This window comes from Octopus bimaculoides, chromosome 2, assembly GCF_046866305.1.
Source record: "Octopus bimaculoides isolate indiv1 chromosome 2, ASM4686630v1, whole genome shotgun sequence".
In the NCBI taxonomy this organism is placed as follows: Eukaryota; Metazoa; Mollusca; class Cephalopoda; order Octopoda; family Octopodidae; genus Octopus; species Octopus bimaculoides.
In genome coordinates, this window is record NC_142929.1 from 32,447,263 (window position 1) to 32,469,762 (window position 22,500).

Genomic DNA, 22,500 nt, shown 5'->3' on the forward strand with positions numbered 1-22,500 from the left:
AGTAGTTTTTCTGAGCCAGTATGTGAAATAGGTTTCTGATTTAGAGATTGACTTCCCTCCCGTCATGCTGGCAGTCTTGAACGGGTACTGAGGGTTGCCATTTTCCCTCCGATTAACCTATAAACAAATTTATAAATATATGCTATGTAAATCGTGGCATACATTAGTTGTTTTTCAGATTATCTGTTCATTATTGTTCCTGAATATTAAGAGGATTGGGTAAGTAAAATTCTTTGTACTGTTCAAACAGTTAATAATAAAATGCTGCGGATAATTTCAATTCATTCATGATATGCAATCTGCAATCTCCTGTCATAAAACATTAGGTTGAGAGCTTATATGATTTCTTAATGCTGAACTAAGAAGTGAGGATCACGTCAATGGTTTTTAGAATAAACAAATCCTAGGGCCCTGCCAATAAATGTTCATGAAAATTTGTATCCCTCACTCTTTACTAATGAGAAGAAAAAATTCATTTTGGATCGCTGTAAGTCTTCTTTCTTTGACATGATACTTGATAAGTGTATACGACAGAAAACCCTAATTTTATTAAACACATCAATTTATATATCAACTATTCGATCCCCATGTTCCCACATAGATGAGGTCTAGTCTTTCTATAAGAAACACTGCTCTAGTGGACCTGCATCGGACGATCCTGATGTGATGTATGTAGAAATGTGAGTAGGGTGAAGTATTTTTTTATTCTTTTTAACCTTAGTAAAATAGTTTGATTTGGTCTCATACTGTTTTAAATAAAGATTAATAATATATCTAACTCCGATGTGTTGGTGTGTTGAGTGCTTCTGTCTTTCGTTTGTCATCTCACTCGTAGATAGACAGACAGACAGACAGACAGGCAGACAGGCAGATAGATAGATAGATAGATAGATAGATAGATAGATAGATAGAAATGTATGTCGGTGTATGTATGCATGCATGTAGGTATGTTTGTATGTTTTGTGTGTATGTGTGCACGCGCACGTATGTATACGACTAGATTTCACACAATTTCTTAAGATTTTGCATAGTGATCTCAAACCTGGAACCATGAAGATATGTATAATAGCTGCAAAGTGAATTTCGTAACCTTATAGCTTTACAAGCTCATATCAACGATTGTCCTCCAATATACATATTTATTATTCAAAATTTCAGTGCATGGTTTAGTGATTAGAGTGTTCGGCTCGCAACCGACTGTCGGTGGTGCACTGTCTTTGACAAGACACTTTATTTCAAGTTGCTATAGTCCACTCAGCTGGCAGAAGTGAGTTGTACTTGGCCAGTCTTTTCATAGTCTGAATCCCCCGGATAAATATGTCAATGAGTGCTCAGCTACTTGCACCTTAAGTTCACGAGCAGGCTGTTCCTTTGATCGTATCAAGTGAACACTCGTCATTGTAACCGAGTAGAGCCAAGCCATTTACAATTTAATGCCGCAGACATATGTATGGAAATTATGAAGGTTTTTTTTATCAGAAAGTAACTTAGTTGAAACTCAAATTAATAACATTTTCATTTGACGTAAATCTGAAGTTTTAACATATTTCCTTTTAAAGCAAAGCTGTTATGTGTTGTAAGTGTCATTTTAAATGTTTTCCAAATATGGTCTTTCTCTAATGTCTTTGCTATTACATATATAATTTTGTAATGTTTAAGAACTTCAACAAATCCCTTCACTGATAAATGAAATCAAATACACAGAAAGATACGCAAACTAATACGAATAAGACTAGCAACAATACAGAGAAATCATAGAAAATGATACAACGCCCACTACCAAATAAGCGATATCATCAAATACTCTGACAATATGAAGGTAAGTGTGGGCTAGAGCATTATCTGAGCTCACAATCAAAAGGTCGCAGGTTCGATTAGCGGACTGGGTGGTGTGATGTGACCTTGAACAAATCGCTTGAACAATTCGACACAAGTGAAAAGTATAAGTATCATCCTAAGGCTGGTACAGGTCTCGCTCTCTCTCTCTCTCTCTCTCTCTCTCTCTCTCTCTCTCTCTCTCTCTCTCTCTCTCTCTCTCTCTCTCTCCTCTCCGACTGTCAAATCCAAGATGTTCCCCTTGGTCATGAATAGGAGGGTTGAAGTGACTGTTTGTGCTTGTTCACAACTACGTAGATATCTAAAACAATTAATAAGAGCATGGTATATGCTAGCAATTCATACTTACTTGCGAATGACCACTATCATTAATTACTATAAGAGAGCTGACAGAACAAACGTAAACGTTTTCTTTAATATTTAATTTTCTGTAAGTGTACTACACATTTTCAAATTCTATTATTTCACGTTCACGACCAGATTTTATGTAAGAAATGACGCAAACACTAAATGTTAACAAATATCTTTGTGCCATTGGTTTCTTCATACAAATCTGACATATTAGTTACGTATAGCAGCACTAGCATCACTAATACTATTTTATATACATGGAGGCGCGTGGCTCAGTGGTTAGGGTAATCGGCTCCCGATCTTTCGATCGTGAGCTCGATTCCCGGCAGCACGTTGTGTCCTTCAGCAAGACACTTTATTTTACGTTGCTCTAATCCACTCAGCTGGCAAAAGTGAGTTTTACCTGTAATTCAGAGGGCTGGCCTTGTCACGCTGAACACCCTGAGAACTACGTTAATCGTACATGTGTTTCTGGAGTATTTAGCCACTTGCACGTTGATTTCATGAGCAAGCTGTTCCGACGGAGTGCCAATTACATGAATACTAACCTCTGTAAAATTTCACCATCACATCCAAAAACGTTAATAACATCACTGAAGTTTTGAAACCAATATTCTAATCAGTTTTTATATAAGTGACTATGTAATATTAGTCACATACGATTGAAAATAACATCCCCATCATCTTAATTATGGCTGGTAACTATTTTTCTGTAAGATAGCTGAGAATTTTTTTTATGCTTTTTGTAAGTAAAAAGTGAATAGAATCAAAATTGAACGTGTGTCACTGACTTGATTCACCAGGCTTGTTAGTATTCTATCGCATTAGCATCTATCGGAATTAAAGCAACTTAAATGTTTACCAATGGATTTCAACTGTGAGATTCAATAATGTATGTTCTTTTAATTTATTCTTTTTATTACTTCAGGAGTTCTTTAAAACGATTTTTTCTCCTAGCAATATTTTAAAAATCCACATATAACGAACAACCACATGCTGACCAATTTTTTTTTTTTTTTAAATATTAGGTGTTGTCTAATGATTTAATCACAATTATGAGATATATTTTATAGTTTGTTATATATGTCTGCATTATCTGTATGTGTTTTAATTTTGAGTGGGTGTTTTAATTGTGTGCATGTGTGTTTAAATTCTATTGTCAAATTCATTTCTGAACTTTTGTTTTGAAAGAAGATATAATGTCACTATCTTTTGTATCTGGACAATCTCTTAGAGGTGTTAAATTATGTTACCACCTAAAAACTCATGTGAGCTAATTCTCTAGAGTAAAATGGAAGAATAGCGAGCATTATAAAATCATCTATAAATGTTTATTCGATTTTACGTTTCTTTATTGTCTGATTTTTTATTTACTAATTTCACTATTGTTTATACACTTTCCCTTGACAAGGGTTTGATGGCTTAAAAAATAAAACAAGAGAAAAAAAATGACTGACTACTCGAGTGATAAGCTATATATTTCGTTTCATTTTTCACTTGTAATCTAAATTCTAATGAACTACTTATAAAGATAATGAATGTGTGCATATAAAATAAGAAAACAAAATATAAATTTATAGTAGAAAATCGATAGCTCACATTTCAATGAAAAACAACTTCGAAATTCCTACTACAGGTATTTAATGCAAATATCGATCTACAATAACTTCACACAATAACAATTTTACGTTTGTATGATTTTATATATATATATATATATATATATATATATATATATATATATATATATATGTATGTATGTATGTATGTATGTATGTATGTATTTGTGTGTGTATGTGGATTTAAAATTATATACGTGCAGATATGGCTGCGTGGTTAAGAAATTCGATTCTCAACTTCGAGATCTCCAATTTGCTGTCATCTTAACACACCTTCCCCAATAGCCTACGGTCGAACACAGCTTTGTCAGTGAAATTAGTGAGGTGAATATTACGCATACTGAAGCTCATTGGAGAGATTTTCATATTCTTATGTGATAGAGTTTTTCCGTCATCTGGTTTAACTTCAATAAGCAGACGTTGAGTGCTGTTGGCGGAGTGCACTTTGTTTGGAAACATCTAGGTTAGGTCTTCTAACTGGATGAAGATTAGCTACCACCCTCTCGACTTCTGTCACGAGGATCTTGACCATATCCATTAGTGCTACCTTTTCCCCTTGACTATGCCATAAAAATTTGCTGGATTGCTCTGCTCGAAACTAAGAACGAATTGCAAGCAGGAATCAGTTAAACTATCTCAGATCTCGTTGATTATGTGAGCTAGTTGTCTCAAAGAACAATTTTATAGATCTATGATTTTTTAGTATGACGCCCACTTTTGTTCAGAGTACAGAAGAATTTCTACATCTCACATAGAGCTCCTATGCTTGTCACCTAGAAGATTATCAGGGAAAGGACATGCATTGCATACATAATCATATACTGGTACCGTCATAAAAGTCAGCAGCCCTGCTAATGTGAATATCTCTTTGAAAACAACGAGTGAGTACAACCGTAGACTTTTCTCCAGTTCAAAATGTATTATCTACATTCGAACATTGAAGCTTTGCATTTGTATTAGAAACCAACCCTGTCCTTAATGGAAAACTACAAATAATTAAATCTTGAAGAGAACATGCATATCAAACGGTGTTGCGGTGCTTTACATTCGAAACCTGCACCTCTGAGAAAATAAATAAACCAATGAAAATAAAATGACAGCACCATATACTTAGAGCATACTCAGACTTAGAGAAGGACATATCAGAAGAGAACCTATTGGTTACTAACGGCTGCTTATGTCAAAAAAGGACAAACATCAATTAAGCAGTAGGCTTAGATATTCCATTGAAGTTCTGTATAACTTAGAAAATTTCGTCAGTAACTGATTTTCAACAATTGCCTTCGAGTTTTTTTAGTCACATAAAGTTAATATACAGTTTCTGAGTTAATATAATAGCTTTATTAAAGGTCTAAAATACTTCTTCATTTTCTTATGTAGTTTCTTCAGTTTTTACACTATCTCCGATCAAATCATTTAGTAAAGAAATACTATTCCGAAATTTTGAAAACTTTAGCTAAAAAAAAAAATACTGTGAGTTACTGCTGTGTGTTAATTAAAAAAAATAAAAAAAATTAGAGTACCCACTATCACTTCTATTAAACAGTGTGATCTAGATTGGTAGGATAATACCAACCTAACACCCTTCAAATAACATCAGAACGATTACGAAAGCTGTTGATAGCAGCATTAAAGCCATACTAATTACGCACGCACACACGCACATGCACACACACACACACACATTATAGATATATATATATATATATATATATATATATATATATATATATATATATATATATATATATACACATACATACATACATACACAAGCACACTTATATTCAGCAATGTATTTTTAAGCAGATGAACGGTGGTGCTAGCAGTAGATATAGAAGTGCTTTGAGACTTCAGCAAACTTTTTTGTAAAGTTGAGGAATATGCTTATAAAACAAAATTCATCCACTTCTAATACTTATATAACATTGTAGTCAGTCTAGGTATGTTATTGACTTTAATTTTATTATTAAAAAGATTGCTCACCTTGATTGTTATGAGGTTGAAGAAAATCCAGTGTTTATTGTACAATACACAGGATATTCGATTTACAGTAATATAACAGTCGCTTTTGGTTGCCAATCTAGAAACCCCAAAAGAAGATTATTTGTACTGCACAACGAGAAACACCCAGATGTATGTATTACATCTACGTTCTACAAAGTCCATGGAAAGCTCACTAGTAATCCGAATTGACACTTCTTTATCAGAAACTACCAATCTGAACATCTTATTGGCAGAGCAGTGAGTCACAATGTTGAAACCTCATGAAAAACGAGAGAATATTTAGTATTTTATCTTCAGAATGCAGTTACCTGATCACACAAAAAGGTTTCAGAGTGTATACAGTGTAGAAGAAAATTTTTGAAAGTATGTACTCTCTGCGCATAACAAACAGACAAGTTAAGGGCGATAATAATGTAATTGAGGTATAAAAGTGGGATGATAACTGTTTGAAAGCGAAGAAGTTGATAAATGTGACACTCAGTAGTTAAGAGCTTTTATAAACACACCCCGCCCAAGAAACTTATGTTTATATTAGAGTTATCAAAACAAAACTGAAAGAAAAGCATGGATCCATAATTACAATTGTCTGTAACTTGCTCCTATTTTGACAAATACATCCCGTAAGAGAATTCTGAAATGTGTGCCACAAACCAACATGTTAACTGCAAAATAAGTAATTACAAGGAGACAAAAAATACCGCGAGGAAACCTTCTTGAAACTTAAACAGGAAAATCAGTCCGGAGTACAAATGGCTGATTCACTGAAAATTAGAACTCAACTTGGAATAATTTTGTCTAGAAAAACTTTCAAAATTACCTTTATTCTAGTTATTCTAATCTTTTTGTAAGCATACCTGTACTGTGATGCTTGTGCATTTTTCGTTCTCAGTATCCCTACAGAAATACTTATAATTACAGGATTGTATATTAATAATACCTTCTACATATGTACATACATAAATACTATAAATGCATACATGTGTGTGAGAGAGAAAGAGAGGGATAGAGTGTGTGGGGGGGGTGTAATTATTCGGTGGCAAAATATTTCTATTTATTGTCTTATAATGAAGGTGCCTTTTGTTAACAATTTAGTTTATTACAGAAGCTTTGAATTCATGTGATGCATATTAATAAAGAAGACATTCTGTCAATAGATTTTAAATATAACATTTGAGAGTGCAAGTGAATATGTATATATAAAACTTTTGTATCCTATGAACCTATTACAGCTTTTTTAGTTTTTTCAGTATTGCAGTAATTCAAATGAATAAGTTCGAAGTTGTTCTTCGTTTAGTCTAACCTTTATTTCAGCCTAGGACATTGAGGCTAAATGATACTCATGAAGAAGCTTAGTACATCCTTAAGATGTTTAGTTATCCCATAACCCATTGGAATAGTACATCAATCTTTTTGACCCCGTCACCAACTACCAAGTGTTTTTAACGCCCAGCATCTTCTATGCCATGGTACAGTCGTGAAGGGCCAACCTTCCCTTTCATTTTTAGTGACTACAGATATATTTACTTTTCACACCAGGAGTATTTTTAATAAAAGGTCATAATGTTGCCTTGAACAGCAAAAACCTTTTTTACTCGAGTACGCCCATCAGGATATTTTCAGTCTTACTACTCCATCGAGTGTTTGTTAAAGGGACCGTCACTTTCAACTCCATTCTTAAATCTATTTCTATTCTTGGTTATGTTTTCAACGTTCTTTCTTCTGCAGTACGTTACCATTTCGCCTCGGTTTCTTGTAATCACATACGCATAGGAACTCATATACACGAACACTCATACATGCACAAATTTATATGCAAAAGATATCACCATTCACTCATCGGTATCTTTCAGCATATCTATTATTTTGAAAGAAAACAATCCCAAAACCTTGTTTTGTATTTCTACTCTAGGTTACCAACTGATTATCTACAGAAGTATCATCGACTGATTTAACATAATTGATAATACATTATATCTTATCGCATATTTTACCCTGCTGCAAGTATTAATGTCAGGTCTCAGGCTTTAGGTCATTTTGTCTCTCGATCCTATTAGTTTCAGTGGCCCTGAAAATATGAATTTCCAGGGGCGTTGACCTGCTTTCTCTTACAAACAATAAAAAAGCCACAATGTCAGGCACACCAGTATACATGTATCATATTGTTAACTCACATAAACAACATCAACTACATCAATAAAGAAGCATCCAGTAGTGTAATACAGACGCACTCTCCTACAGACAACAACCACTAGCTCACAAGCGTTGTGTTTCATCGTGCATTCACTCCTACCACTACGACAATCAATTCTGCTTTTGAAAATTGGGAAGCTACCGACCATCTAATGGCCCTCTTCACCACAGGGACTCTCTGTTACCAAACAAATCAAATTCTGAGCAGCTTTTCTCCCGGGAGCTGAAACATCCTTGAGATCCCTACTTGCCTAGGAATTGTCAACATGCATTATCCTTCAGTAATTCAAATATAATATCTACCTCACTTAAGAAGGTGGATCTATAAACATCATGTGCACATTTTCACCAACCGAATTATAAAACTGTTGATGTTGCCGACTAATAGCTGGTGATTTTCTTTTCTACTAACATCAATAATCTAAATTTTGATTAAATTGTAACTACTCATATATTATGGAATATCATTTCAAATTACACACTTGATACTGATACTTATACTTTCAGTAGAGTGATTTTAATAAAATTGATATACAAGATTTTCAAATGATATTTATGCGTTGAAACTTGGATGAACAGAAATGAGACTGCAATGCGCATCACTAGTAGCACTTATGAGAAGTCAGTTTATGGTTATGTGGTTTACTGGTGATGATAATACTAGTGAAGATATAGGGAAACGTGAGAAAGATAATGTTCATTTGATAAAAGCTAATTAGTAAAAGTACCGGAATTTGATCCTTACGTAAAATTACATAATCTCCCAAAACGTTGTGAACAGCAAATGTAATTGCTAACCATTTGTATACGACGAGAAAGAAGTTAGTTATTGTCTAGAAAGGTAGTTATTGTCTAGTTATTGAAGGTAGCAAAATCAGTGGAATGTTGTCTAACCTTGGAGTGAAACTGCAATCCACATCACCAGTCTAGAGAAATTTTTGAAAATCCATTTCCTCAAAGTAATGAAAATATTAGTTGTTTCGAATAAGAGGAAATTAAAGACAATGAAATTTTAACACATTTTTCTCAATTTAAGTTCAACCAAAGTTTAAAATAATTACATTGTCAGCCACTATAATTACCTGGTTTGTAGAAGGAGCAATCACTGAATAAAACTGATGTCAAACTGAACAAATCGCATCGACAACCGCGAGAAAAACAATCAGCTTTTACCAGTAAAATGACCGTTATTTTCCTTCATAACACGTTTGTGTGTATGCATGTGTATGTGTGTGTGTGTGTGTGTGTGTGTATGTGTGTGTGTGTGTTAAGGACTATATTTCAGAAACCAATGAATTGGAAATTGAGTCCCTTTCTCATCTACCTCATTAACAAAACCTTTCCCCAACGGATTTACATTTCTTTCGAGAATTGTAAGTACATTGACAATATATGACCAATAAACAATTTCAAAAGCAGACAACCAGAGAAGATATTTCCAAAGCGTTCATTGACTCGAAAAATACTTATTTCTACTGGACAGGAATGAATAACCGACTTAGTTGCATGCTGTCAAAATTATATTGAATCAAATGGAGATTAGTTATTACTACTTGGTTTTCAACTACGCTTTATTGGTTTTCAAATTTGCTTTTGGAAACCAACATGAAAAATTCAACAACTAAAGTACAACTCCACATTTTCTATATATAAACAAGTGATTTAGCTCCGTAGACATAATTTAATACCAGTCAAATAGTTGATCTGATTTTCTAAGAAACGGGTGAATGAATGGAAATGATTAGCATTCTATTTTTCAACATGAAGCAGGAGAGAGGAAACTATTATGATGCACAGACACAAACAGTTAGTCAACTGTAGTGCACTTTTGTAAAATGGCTGAAGACAAAAAACTAGAGAAAGGATTAACCTCATCAACATGTCAATATTCCAGCTAATGTTTGACTCGTAGACATAACTATACATGAGCACACACGAAACTGACACAAGATGGTGAGTCTATGTGTCTATGAGTATGTGTTGTTGTGTGTAACAGCATTAACGATATTCAATCAGGATTGTATGTTTACATCTATATAGACATATATATATCCGTAGGTACATACATACATACTCAATATAGAATGTAAAATTATTATTTTACGTCAATGCAGTTGATGATTGGTTTCGTTGCTAATGAATGTTTCGCACCATGTACATTGGATCTCATACATCTATACAAATAAATTATCAGTACAAAACACCAATTGGAAGGGATCAAACTCAAGCAAATTTTATTGAAATTACTAACTTAATCTACTGCAATATAGGGAAGATGATTTTAGTTTGAACTCCCCTTAACAGAGGATAGTAACCAACACTGACTAAGCTATTGCGAACTTGCAGATTACAAAAACCCAATGATCAGATTCATCCTATTGCTTTCTATATTTAATGTTATCATACTGACATATACCTGATGAAAGTTACATCTATTTTCGATTTCTATAAGCAAGTATTCATGAGTTGGTTTGCAAGTTCAAGTAGTTTTCATTCTGCATTAATGTTAAAATATTTTCTATTAAGCAAACGTGACAACTCAGTTTCTTTCTACTACCATAAGTATAAGCAGGTGTGAAAGCAAATCTAGACTATTTTGTGTTTAAGATACTATCAATATTTTGCCTTTATCTCAAACACATTTCGAAATTCCTGTTCGAGTTGACTGTGAAATATTTGCGAGTTTCATTTTGTCAAAACACAGCACGAGAACTTAATCAAAAACCGTTTGTATAACATAACCTATAGAATTTTCTGTCACTTATAAAATCATCTCAAAATCGACTTAGGTGGTTTGTCTACTTCTGCATGTTACATGATTGTGTTAACACCATTTTAAAATCATTCGCTGATTATTTGCAGTGCTTTCAGGTTTCGGCATGTTTCTAAATAACCATGCAGGTTTTATTTTGAACCTTCTCTACATTATGGAAACATAAGTACATTTCACCAAACATGCTTAGACTGTCAGCTGAATCCACGTCAAAAATTGTAATGTGCCCACAGCAAGACAACCTTACGTATGGAAACTTGCATATTCTACTTATTTGTTTATTAAAGATTAATGTGGTAGAATGCTCTTTCTGCATATTTCATGAAATGTTTTCTATCAAAGTCATTATAGAATATAACAAGCTGGAATCACATTAGTGACCAAGTCGGAGTTTGTAGGACGAAACTTTTGGCATCAAATAATAAATATTCAAATAAAGTTGATAAAATTAACAGTTTTTGCGTGTTTTTCAATAGCTAATATATTACTTCCACGCTGCTATCATTTTAGTTTCTATCCATTGTCTCAAATCAGATACCTGACAAGTAACATTCAAATGGTGACTGACTTTGACAATACAATCTAGATATTAAGAGCACATATTTTTCTGAATTCTGTCTCACTAAGTAGACTTTGTAAGCTAAATTAATTATTTTATCTATCTACCTATCGGTTTACATATTTATATATATATATAAGGTTATGAAGGGTATTTATTGGATTCAACCAAACCCAAAGATACAGGTAATACCGAGTAAGTGCTGTATACCGGCTAGTTTTGCCCCTTTCGTTGTATAAACATGAGTGGGGATTATAACATAGGTCGTGTATTAGCATGTGTATGTAGAAAGAGAGAAAAGGATAAAGAGAACAATGGCAAAGTTAGAAATATGGATAAAGTCTTAGACTTTATCCATAAAATATATTTCTAAATTTGCCATTGTTCTCTTTATCCTTTTCTCTCTTTATACATATATATATATATATATATATATATATATATATATATATATATATATATATATATATATATATATATATATATATATATATATATATATGTATATATATATATATATATATATATATATATATATATATATATATATGATATTTCTGAGAGACAGAAAGAGGCTTTTCCATATGTTGTTGCTATAAAGGTTGATGCACAATAAGGCAGGGACGGAGCGTGGCCTGATCATCGCTACATTTGTGTTGTCTCTGTATTGTTAATTTCATTCGATTTTTTAATATTTTATATAATTTATGTATTCATATTTTTTGTAAAATCATAACGTATTATTGATCCCAATCAGTTGTTTTGTCCAATTCTGTGTTTGACTCCCTGTCGGCAATAAAGAAATTGGTGTTTCGTCTGCCGTTACGTTCTGAGTTCAAATTCCGCCGAGGTCGACTTTGCTTTTCATTCTCTCGAAGTCGATAAATCAAGTATCAGCTGAGTACTATCCCCTTCCCCGAAATTTTAGGCCTTATGCCTATTGTAGAAAGGATTATATATACTGGGGAAATATATTGGCGAGCTGGCAGAATCGTTAGCACACCGGATGAAATGCCTATTGGTATTTCGTCTGCCATTACGGTCTAAGTTCAAATTCTGCCGAGGTCGACTTTGCCTTTCGTACTTTCGGGACGATAAAATTAGCACCAGTTACGCACTGGAGTCTAATAGAAAGGATTATATATATTGGGAAGAGTGTGAAACGATTCGGCGTTGCCCTTTTGGCGCCACCTGTTTGATGTTGTTGACTCAATGCTGACTTATTTGACATAGGCGCAGTTATGGCTATGTGATAGGAAGTTTGCTTCACAACATCATGGTTCCGCGTCCAGTCCTACTGCTTGGCACCGTGGGAAAGTTTTTCTACTACATCTTCGGCCGACCAAAGACTTGTGAGTGGATTTGGTAGAGGGAAACTGAAAGAATCCCGTCGTGTGTATATATGCATACATACATGCATACGTGTACATGTGTGTGTGTGTGTGTGTGTGTGTGTGTGTGAATGTGTCTTTTTGTTTGGTTTTATCCCCACCAGTGCTTTACAACTGGTGTTGGTTTGCTTACACCTCTGTAACTTAACAGTTCGCACATAAGAGGTTGATAGAATGAGTGCTAGTATCGATTTTTTTCGCTGAAAACCATTCAAGGTTCCCAGCTTGACCGCAATCTAATGACTGAGACAAGTAAAAGATCAAACGTTATAATGTTCCTCTCGTTTACTCTTTGTTGCTCTTTCTCCCCTCTCCCTCTCCCCCTCTCTCTCTCTCTCTCTCTCTCTCTCTTTCTCTCTCTCTCTCTCTTTGTATGGGCGCAAGTAACTAGTTATGTTTGTATGTATATGTAATGTCTCTTTCGCTCTGTCTTCCTCTTTCTTCCTGCCTTTCTCCCTCTCTCTTTCTGTCTTTCTGTCTCCCCTTCTCTATCTCAGTCTTGAATGTATGCGTATATATCTGAGCGTATTTGCCTTCAGCTCCAAAACGCTCTCTCAAAAACAGGTTGAAGAATGTCCAGGCGGCCGTGACTTGCCATTAGCGTTGAAACAACTTCGCATATTCGTCACATTCTGATTGGTAATACGCTCTCATGAGAATGTTCGTTAGCAGGCGCCAACGGTTTGCCATGTCAAATGATTCGAGCTCGGTACCTGCGGCGTTAAAGCAGAGATATTTACGATTTATTGACTTTACCAAGGACGATGGCTGCAATGAGAGATTTATTGAGACTGATATCCTCAATACTCTGCGACCGATAGTTTAATAATGTTGCTGGCAGCAAGGAAATGTTGCAAAGCACTAAAGAAAATAATCGAATTCAGAGAAATGTGGATATAGGATACTTTGCTGTTAATATCCAGTGGATAAGGTATGGGGAAGGAAGAAGAGATTTTATTCACATACAGACGCCATGTTTTTAAGAGTACGCTGGAACGGATCGAGCAGTCTACACTGTAGAGCATAACGGTTACGAGTGTCTCAGAGGAGAAGGTTTTATGTTTGCTCTGTTGTACAAGGTGGTGAGAAGAACAAAGCTGGACTAAAATCTATGGATATAAGGATATAAATATAGAGGAACCGGAATTATCAAGTGATTGATTTTTTTGTTCTTTTTATGAAGCGTGCTCATTGCTTATGAAAGTAAATGTTTTGGTGGGAAAGAAGAGGAAATACTTGTTTGTGAGTTGTAACTTAATATCACATCGATCCCGGGAGTAGCCCAGCATGAAGTCGGTATGTATTTGTGTATAAAGTTATTGAATCTAAGAAAGAAAAACAAAATATACATCAATGAGAAATATTGCCACATATATACTATCAATGAAGACAGATATTAGATTTGACGTGAATAACTAGATAAATATTTTATTTTATTTTATTTTCATAATAGGGTAAAAATAAAATATAAATTGGCAAGAATTATTAAATAAAGGGGAATATTGACAAAATATATTTAGATATGAGAAAATATTGATTGATGCCATTTGGTTCATTGTATTCTTTTCGAATTCTAATATCTTTTGAATATAGGAAATGAGTATTGAACAGAAATAAACAGTAAATTTCGGATAGGCTTCTTTGCTCTTCTAAAATCCGAATTTGCACTGAACATCTCTCCTATCTGTAGGTCACAGCTGTTGAGGGTAGCAAAGATGAAAATCCCCAAATATAATTTCATGCATGCTCACTTTAGTTATAAGTCACGCAATAAAGCAATAAAGCAAACATAAAAATCTCTGTTTCAAAATTGGCACAATTCTAGCAGTTTGAGAAGAAGGATAAGTAGATTACATCGACCGCAGTGCTGAAATGGTACTTATCTTATCGACCACAAAAGTATGAAAGACAAAGTCGACCTTGGTGGTATTTGAACTCAGAACGTAAAGATGAACGAAATGCTGCTAAGCAATTTTCCTGATGTTCTAGCGATTCTGCATGCTCACTGCCTTTATGGTAACAAACAACAGCAGTAATTTTATTCAGCTGAATACAAGTCATTGATTAGTTGAAATTACCGAAATACGACATCTTTAACACGAAATAACTTCGTAAATAGAAACTTTTCTCAACAACGCTAAGACTAAAATATGTTCTATATGACACATTCTATCATTATCCGAAGTTTGAACGTGTTTAGTTAAAAAAAAATTAAATTATCGACCCGCCGATCAAAAGGAAAAGATCCATATACTTTAAATAGGTAGGATAAAAGCTGGATGTTTCCTAAAGAAGGATATCTGCTTATTCCATAATCACGATTTAACACGTAGTCACAGATGCAGCTGTATGTTAATGTAAAGTACATATTAAAATTTTGAATTTCGGAAATATTATTAGCAGAGTTTTTGTATAACAAAACAGGAAATTCTAATATTTGTTTGGTATAATTTAAATAACATTACATGTGATTCATTAACTAAAAGGAATTACAAAGTTTTACATGTTTCACAGACATGTACAGAATTCTCGGGTAGAAATTCTCTAGATTGAGAAATTAAATAATAGTACTGTTCAATTTCTCCGTCTAAAGAATGTCTAAAAGAAAATTCTTTGCGTATCTATCTAACATGTAAAACTTTCTAATTCCTATTAGCAAATGGAACATGTGTAATGGTGAATAAATAATAACAAAACATTTCCAGCTTCTTATTTTGTTTTGTATATATATAACGATGGGAGAGTCCATCATATATATGGTTGGCACTCCGTCGGTTGCAACGATGAGTGTTCTAGTTGATCCGATCAACGGAACAGCCTGCTCGTGAAATTAATGTGCAAGTTACTGAGCACTCTACAGACACGTGTACCATTAACGTAGTACACGGGGCGATTCAGCGTGATACAGAGTGTGACAAGGCTGGTACAACAGGTACAACAGAAACAGGAAGAAAGAGTGAGAGAAAGTTATGGTGAAAGAGTACAGCAGGGTTCACCACTACCCTCTACCGGAGCCTCGTGGAGCTTTAGGTGTTTTCGCTCAATAAACACTCACAACGCACGGTCGGGGAATCGAAACCACGATCCTAAGACCGCGAGTACGCTGCACTAACCACTGGGCCATTGCGCTTCCACATTACATACACACACACACACACACACACACACACACATATATATATATATATATATATATATATATATAATGGACTCTCCCGTCGTTATACATATATGACAAAAATGGAAGTTTGTGTCTGTCTGTCCGTCTATGGAAAGAAACGCTACAGCGTGGATATAAAAACTAAAAGCTAATTCTTGTGTAAAATTTTACGACGAAGACAATGGAAATCGTCCCGGGTCTCTAGACGTAATCCGAAGGGAGCTACTTGCCCTTTTCCAACATTTACAAAATCGCATCACAAAAAATAAATGAAGGGTCTAAAGGATATAATTTTTATCAGATTACCACATTTTTTTCTTTTTTATCGGTTTCAGCTCAAAGTTGCGGTCATGCTGGGGCACCGCCGTTTTGCTACACTGTTATTATTGAGAACCTCCTCTGATACGTGGCATTTTGTAAATGAAGGAGTTTGATGTCGCTACTCTCATGTGCACCTCCTGCCGCAGTGTAGGTTCATTTGGGACTCTTGACAGGAAGAATTCCAGTTTTGTTTTGAAAACACCTGCATCACATTGTGTAGGTCCCCCAGGCTCTTTGGGAGAATATTAAAAAAGCTGTGAGCCCTTGAAACCCAGGCTATTGCAGTAACTGGTCCTGAAACACGACGGCATTGCTGGAACCTTTGCCACTGTGCAGTGGCAAACCGTTCAAGCATTTCTGTAACTTTCAATGCCAAAATTTTGCACAATCCCCTCCAGGATCTTCCAGATGTATATTACCACATATCTCTCCCGCCTACGCTCCAGGGAGTAGAGTCTTCGCTGTTTCAGCCTTTCCTCAGTAGCTGAGCTGTTACAAGGAGACAATATACTTTGTGAAGCTTCGCTGGATTGCTTGAAGGTCCGTTGTTAATTTTACCCTGTGGGGTAACCGTAGTTGGGAGCAGTCGTCCAGGCGTCTGAGGACGAATGTCTTCCAGAGGACCATCATGGTTTCCTCCTAAACAATTTTGAAGGTTCTCAGGATTCAGTCAGTCATCCGTCTGCGCTTTGACATCATCTTGTAGATGTGCACTTGGAAAGAGGTATCCTCACTCATGTCGATACCCAGGTCATGCACTGATTTAGGTTCTGGGATTGTAATCCCCACATGGGCCAATGTTTGAGATTTTCGTTTAACTTTGGATGCTGGTAGCGCAGGGCTTGGAATTTGCTAGCATTAAACAGCATATTGTTATCCTCAGCCCATCTGGAAATTGCGTCCAACTTCTGCTGCAGCCGTGCAACATTGCTAGGGTTTTGTATTTTCTACGAGACTTACGTTTCGTCTGCGTAACTAGCAAGAGTTGCTATCAGGGCAGTTGAAGGCATATCTGAGAGATCCACTATGAAAAGCAATGGTCTCGAGACAGTGCCCTATAGAACACCACTCACTATTTGTATTTCGTTTGAGGTGACTCCATTGGCCACCACTGCTTGCCTTCTCTCTTTCAGAAAGTCATGTAACCACTCTCCATGTTTTCCAGCTATGCCAAAATCGTGCAGTTTGTGGCATATCATACCATGATCAATTTCATCAAAGCTTTTGCAAATCATGTTACATTACGTTCGCATTTGAGTTGTCAAGTAGGTGCTTCAACACCCAGTCATAGTGCTGTAGGAGCTGTGTCAGGCAGCTCCCATTTGGTCAAAAACCATGATGGGTATCAAACAACAAGTTGTTTTTTTCAAGGAATGCGATTAGCTTCCCTGACTATTCGTTCCATGATTTGGCTGATGTGTGAAGTCAGAGAGATAGGCCTATAATTTTTGGCATCTGCTCTGCTTCCACCTTTATGGATTGGGCATATTATTCCCTCCTTCAGTTTGCTTGGCAAGAAAACAATGGAAGAGAATTTGTAGTGGTTTTGGCAGGGCACGTTCGCACGATTTGAGGAGGATTGCTGGCAAACCAAATAAAACCAAATTAAAAATAAATAACCTGCCTAAGGGACATAATTTTTATACGATTATTATATTTCTTCATTTATTTCAAAATATGGTGAGGTATTCTTCTGTAGGTATGCCATATGTGTAACATAACGACACAGATAATAACGTGTGGGGAAGATGTAGCTGTAATAAACTCCATTACTTCATAACTATTACTTCATAATTATAACTGTACTAAGCTCCATTACTATAAGTATTATTTTACATTCGTTCTACATTTATATCTGTAGAAAATCAGTTTTCTTTTTTATGGCTGCCTACCTTCACAATAGAAACTGTAGCAGATCACTTTTGTTTTGTTCCCTACATACCTTCATAATAGTAACCGTAACATAAATTTTGCTCCAATACTTTCCCTTTGTTTCACGTATTCCACATCAGAATTTATGAGGTCTTTTGTCAATTTCCTCTCTCACTTTAGCGTATTTGTACAACTTTTCATTTGAAAATAGCTATTTTCCTTAAACATAGGAAGAAACAAATTCGGTGGGACACTCTTCTGTACATATGCCATATTTGTAATATAACGACACACATAATAATGTGTGTCGTTGTGTGTCCGTCTGTCTGTGTCTGTGTCTCTCTGCGTGAATGTCTGTGTGGTGTGTGTGTGTATTACTGTAATAACCTCTATTACTTTATAATGCTATAAGAAAAAAAGGAGTTGACGTTGAAGGTCATCCAAGTATAAAATTATTTGACTCGACAATCGGAAGAGTTTACACTGTGCATGCGAGTCACTATCAATATTTCTTTTTAAGGCTGCTTTTTCGTGAAATAAGAGGGGCGACTTCCTTCTCCTTCCTAACAATGATTGATGGTGAAACTGTTCGTACTTATAGAGAAACATGTTTAGCCTTAAATTTGTTAGAAGATGACAATCAATGAGATAGAACAATGGCTGAGGCTTCAGTGTCACGCATAACTATTTCTTGGGGAGATATTTTTCCAATACTTCTCCTGAATTGTGAAGTAAGTAATGCGTTAGCGTTGTAGCATAAATATAAGAATGATTTATCAGAAGACTACAAATATCAAGCACAGTTAAGATTTCCTGAGAGGGAAATAGCATTCAGTGATGACATGTATAATTCTGATTGATATTGAAGATCACATTGTCTCAATAGGAAGGGGGGAGTTCAGGAAGTTTGACTTACCTGAAACTCATTGAAATGAGATGAATAATTTGATTATAGAAGTTTTGCAAGAAATTTCATATGATATTGATTCATTAGCAAGATTCCTTGAAGAAAATGTCCCGAAATTTATGACAGACAAACAACTTGCATATACAACATTCATTGACCAAATGACACATAAGAGAAGAAGATTATATTTTTTAGACTCACCAGGAGGAACTGGAAAAACTTTTGTTACAAATTTAGTGCGAGCCAAAGTCCGGCAGAAAAGGAAATAACCTTAGCTGTAGCGAGCTCTCGAATTGCTGCGACTGTACTCCAAGGAGATCAAACAGCAGCATTCAAGCTGTCATTCAATCTAACTTCAAAAGATGAACTTGTCTGCTATATTAGTAAATTTTCTTCTTTAGCTCAAGTTCTCATAAAATGTTCTTTGATCATATGGGACAAGGCTACAATGTCCCGTAAAAATTCAGGAGAAGCTCTAAACAGAATGCCGCAGGATTTGCGCAATTCCAATTGTTTGATGCGAGTTGTGACAGTAGCACTTTCAGGTGATTTCAGACAAACTTTGCCAGTGATTCCCGGCGGTGGGGGGGGGGGGGGGTACAAAGGTGGATGGATTGAAAGCATGCTTGAAATCTTCTATTTTATGGAAATATATCAAAGTGTTAGATCTTTCTACAAATATGAGGGCACATTTGCATGGGGATCATCGGTCGGAACAATTTTCCCATACTATTTTGCAACTTGGAGAAGGAAGGCTAGATATCAATCATGAAGGTGACTTGAATCCATAAAATATCTGCACCTTGGTCAGCTCAGTTGAGGAGCTTATTGAAACAGTTTTTCCGAGTATAATTTCAAATTACACAAATATATATATATATATATATATATATATATATATATATATATATATATATATATATATATATATATATATATGCATAACATATATATAGGAGAAGGTGCTGAAAAATTCCTGGCTTCGAAGGCATTGTGAAAGGCCTATTTGGTGTCCCAACCTTTCGAGTTCTTTTACAGAGTTTAGAAAACTGAAATTCCGTTGCAATAAGTATGTGAATCTGAGAGGGGAATATGTTAAATGAAATCATAATTAACCAAGCCTTCTGTATTCTCTTTTACCCAAAGCCAGGGACTTCTCAGCATCCCCTCGTATGTGTATCTGTATATATGTATGCAAGTTTGTACGAATGCTTGTATGTATGCATATGTATGTGCGTGCGCGCGTCTGTGTATGTTGTGTGTGTGTGTGTGTGTGTGTATCTCGCTCCAACGGTTCAGGATGCGTTTTACTTTTCAAGGAAGTGCGCGTAGGTTAAATGAAGAATAAAAACGTTGATGCTTTCCTCTACATTCCTTATTAACAAGGTTATTTCAAATATATTGTGCGATATACTTTCTAGTATAATTGGACAGCGTCTGAGAGAGCACGTTTCCTACGTGTTGTTCTTGTTTTTGTTGTTGTTGTTGATGGATAATATATTTTTTCCGAAGGTGTAACCACACCTCGTGATTCTAACAGGAAGACCAGACCTCTCAATACAGATTCTTAAACATTTTCAACCGTTTATCTGCTGTGTGGCAGTTCGACTTAAGTCCAGCTTCTTTTATTTTTTTATATTTCTATTTGTTTTTTTTTCCTCCTTTTTTTTTGTCGTCGTGTTTCTTCAGTCCTCTTCTCCCCTCTCTCTCTCTCTCTCTCTCTCCCTCTCTCTCTCTCTCTCTCTCTCTCCTATAAAATTCTTTGTTTTCTTTTGTGAAGAATTGCCTGTGCAATTCAGTATTAGACAGAATTCGATTTTTGTTCAGACTCTCAACGCACTCAGTTCAAGTCCCGCATAGACCAACGTTCTCTGCCATCCTTTCGTGGTCAATAAAAATATACCTGTCAGAATGGTAGCTTAAGCAGAACTGTCATAATACATTGGTATTATGACATTTCATCGCGTTCTTTATGTTTCAAGTTCAAATCATCCCATGACCTACTTCTGTGGAAGACTTAGTCCATCACTCTGTTTAACACCACCATCCTTTGACAGAACCCACTTTATTGCAAGAATTCGATTCTTGTTTACGGTTTCACGATACTTTTAACTCTCATTGTCACCAGTCTGGGCAACACTGTAAAGGTTTAACGTGGAAAAAACTACCTTCAGTATTCTAAACACTATTCTTGCCCCCATTTGCTTTGCAGGCAACAGGGCCGCGTATTCTGTGATTTCTACCACATTAGTATTTGTGAGTGTCGTTTTGGTTGGCGTCATATTTCTCATTATTGGTAGGTGTTCTTTTAAGATTTATTTCTCTTCCTTCTTCTTGGAGCACATCTCACTCCTCAAATGTGGGAGGTATTACTGCTACAACCTGTATTTCTGTATTTTCTTCAGCAATGCTTCCTTCACTACATGAATGGATTATTTTATTTACTGATTTGTGTCATTCAGTCTAGTCATTATACGTGGTGTGCTTCACTTTTGATTTGCCTCAATCTATTTAAATGACCCGTATCAAATTCGCATATGTACATATATATGCGTGCATAGATAGACAGACAGACAGACAGACAGACAGACAGACAGACAGACAGACAGATAGATAGATAGATAGATAGATAGATAGATAGATAGATAGATAGATTTTATGCAAACATACATGCATACATGCATGAAAATTCTCATTATTCATAAAATTCCTTATAGATCACACGCTAATCTATACAATGATGTGTGTTACTGAAGAGCAATACAGAACAGATAATAATTAAGCTGTTATTTTGTGAACTATCAAATACTTTCTGTGGCTGTGTAATTTTACGGTGTTTTGACTGTTTGTCTGAAACCGGACGTACATTTTCAAGTCCCAGTTAAATTGTCTGGAATATTTGCTTCCTGTAGGATTTTGAAAGTTCTTGGAAATATTGAATTTCAGACTGAGGACTTATGGATGGTTGGATCAAGCTATACAACTTTTGCATTTATTTATTTATTTATTGATGTAATTAATTTGTGCGCGTGTGTGTGGATTTCGGGTTCATTATCTAGAGTAGTTCTTGCAAACCTTATAAATTCACTATTCCCAGTGCTCTGTTTTAACAGTTTCCGTTATAACTCTAGCGATTATTTCTTCGCCTGAGTTGTTGCTGGAATTCCTTCTATTAATATTATTGATAATGTTTTAAAAATGGTAAGGAGTTAGTGATTTGTCGAAGAAATAAGTTTTTCGTATTGTCTTTCTATGATTTGTATTTGCATGGCTTCAAATGTAAGGTAGTGTGTAGGAAGTTAACTTCGTTGTGTTTGTAGTTACAGTGATTTTAACAACTTAAACATTATTTATTAACATTGGTCTCTCTAGATAAGAGTTGTCCTAAAGTTAGTTTACTTTTCGAAATATATAATCAATATTGAATAAGCGTCATTTTAATCTAATTGATTTAAAATTTAGATAAACGCAACTTATAAATTACCTAATGTTTATTTAACAAATAATTATATTA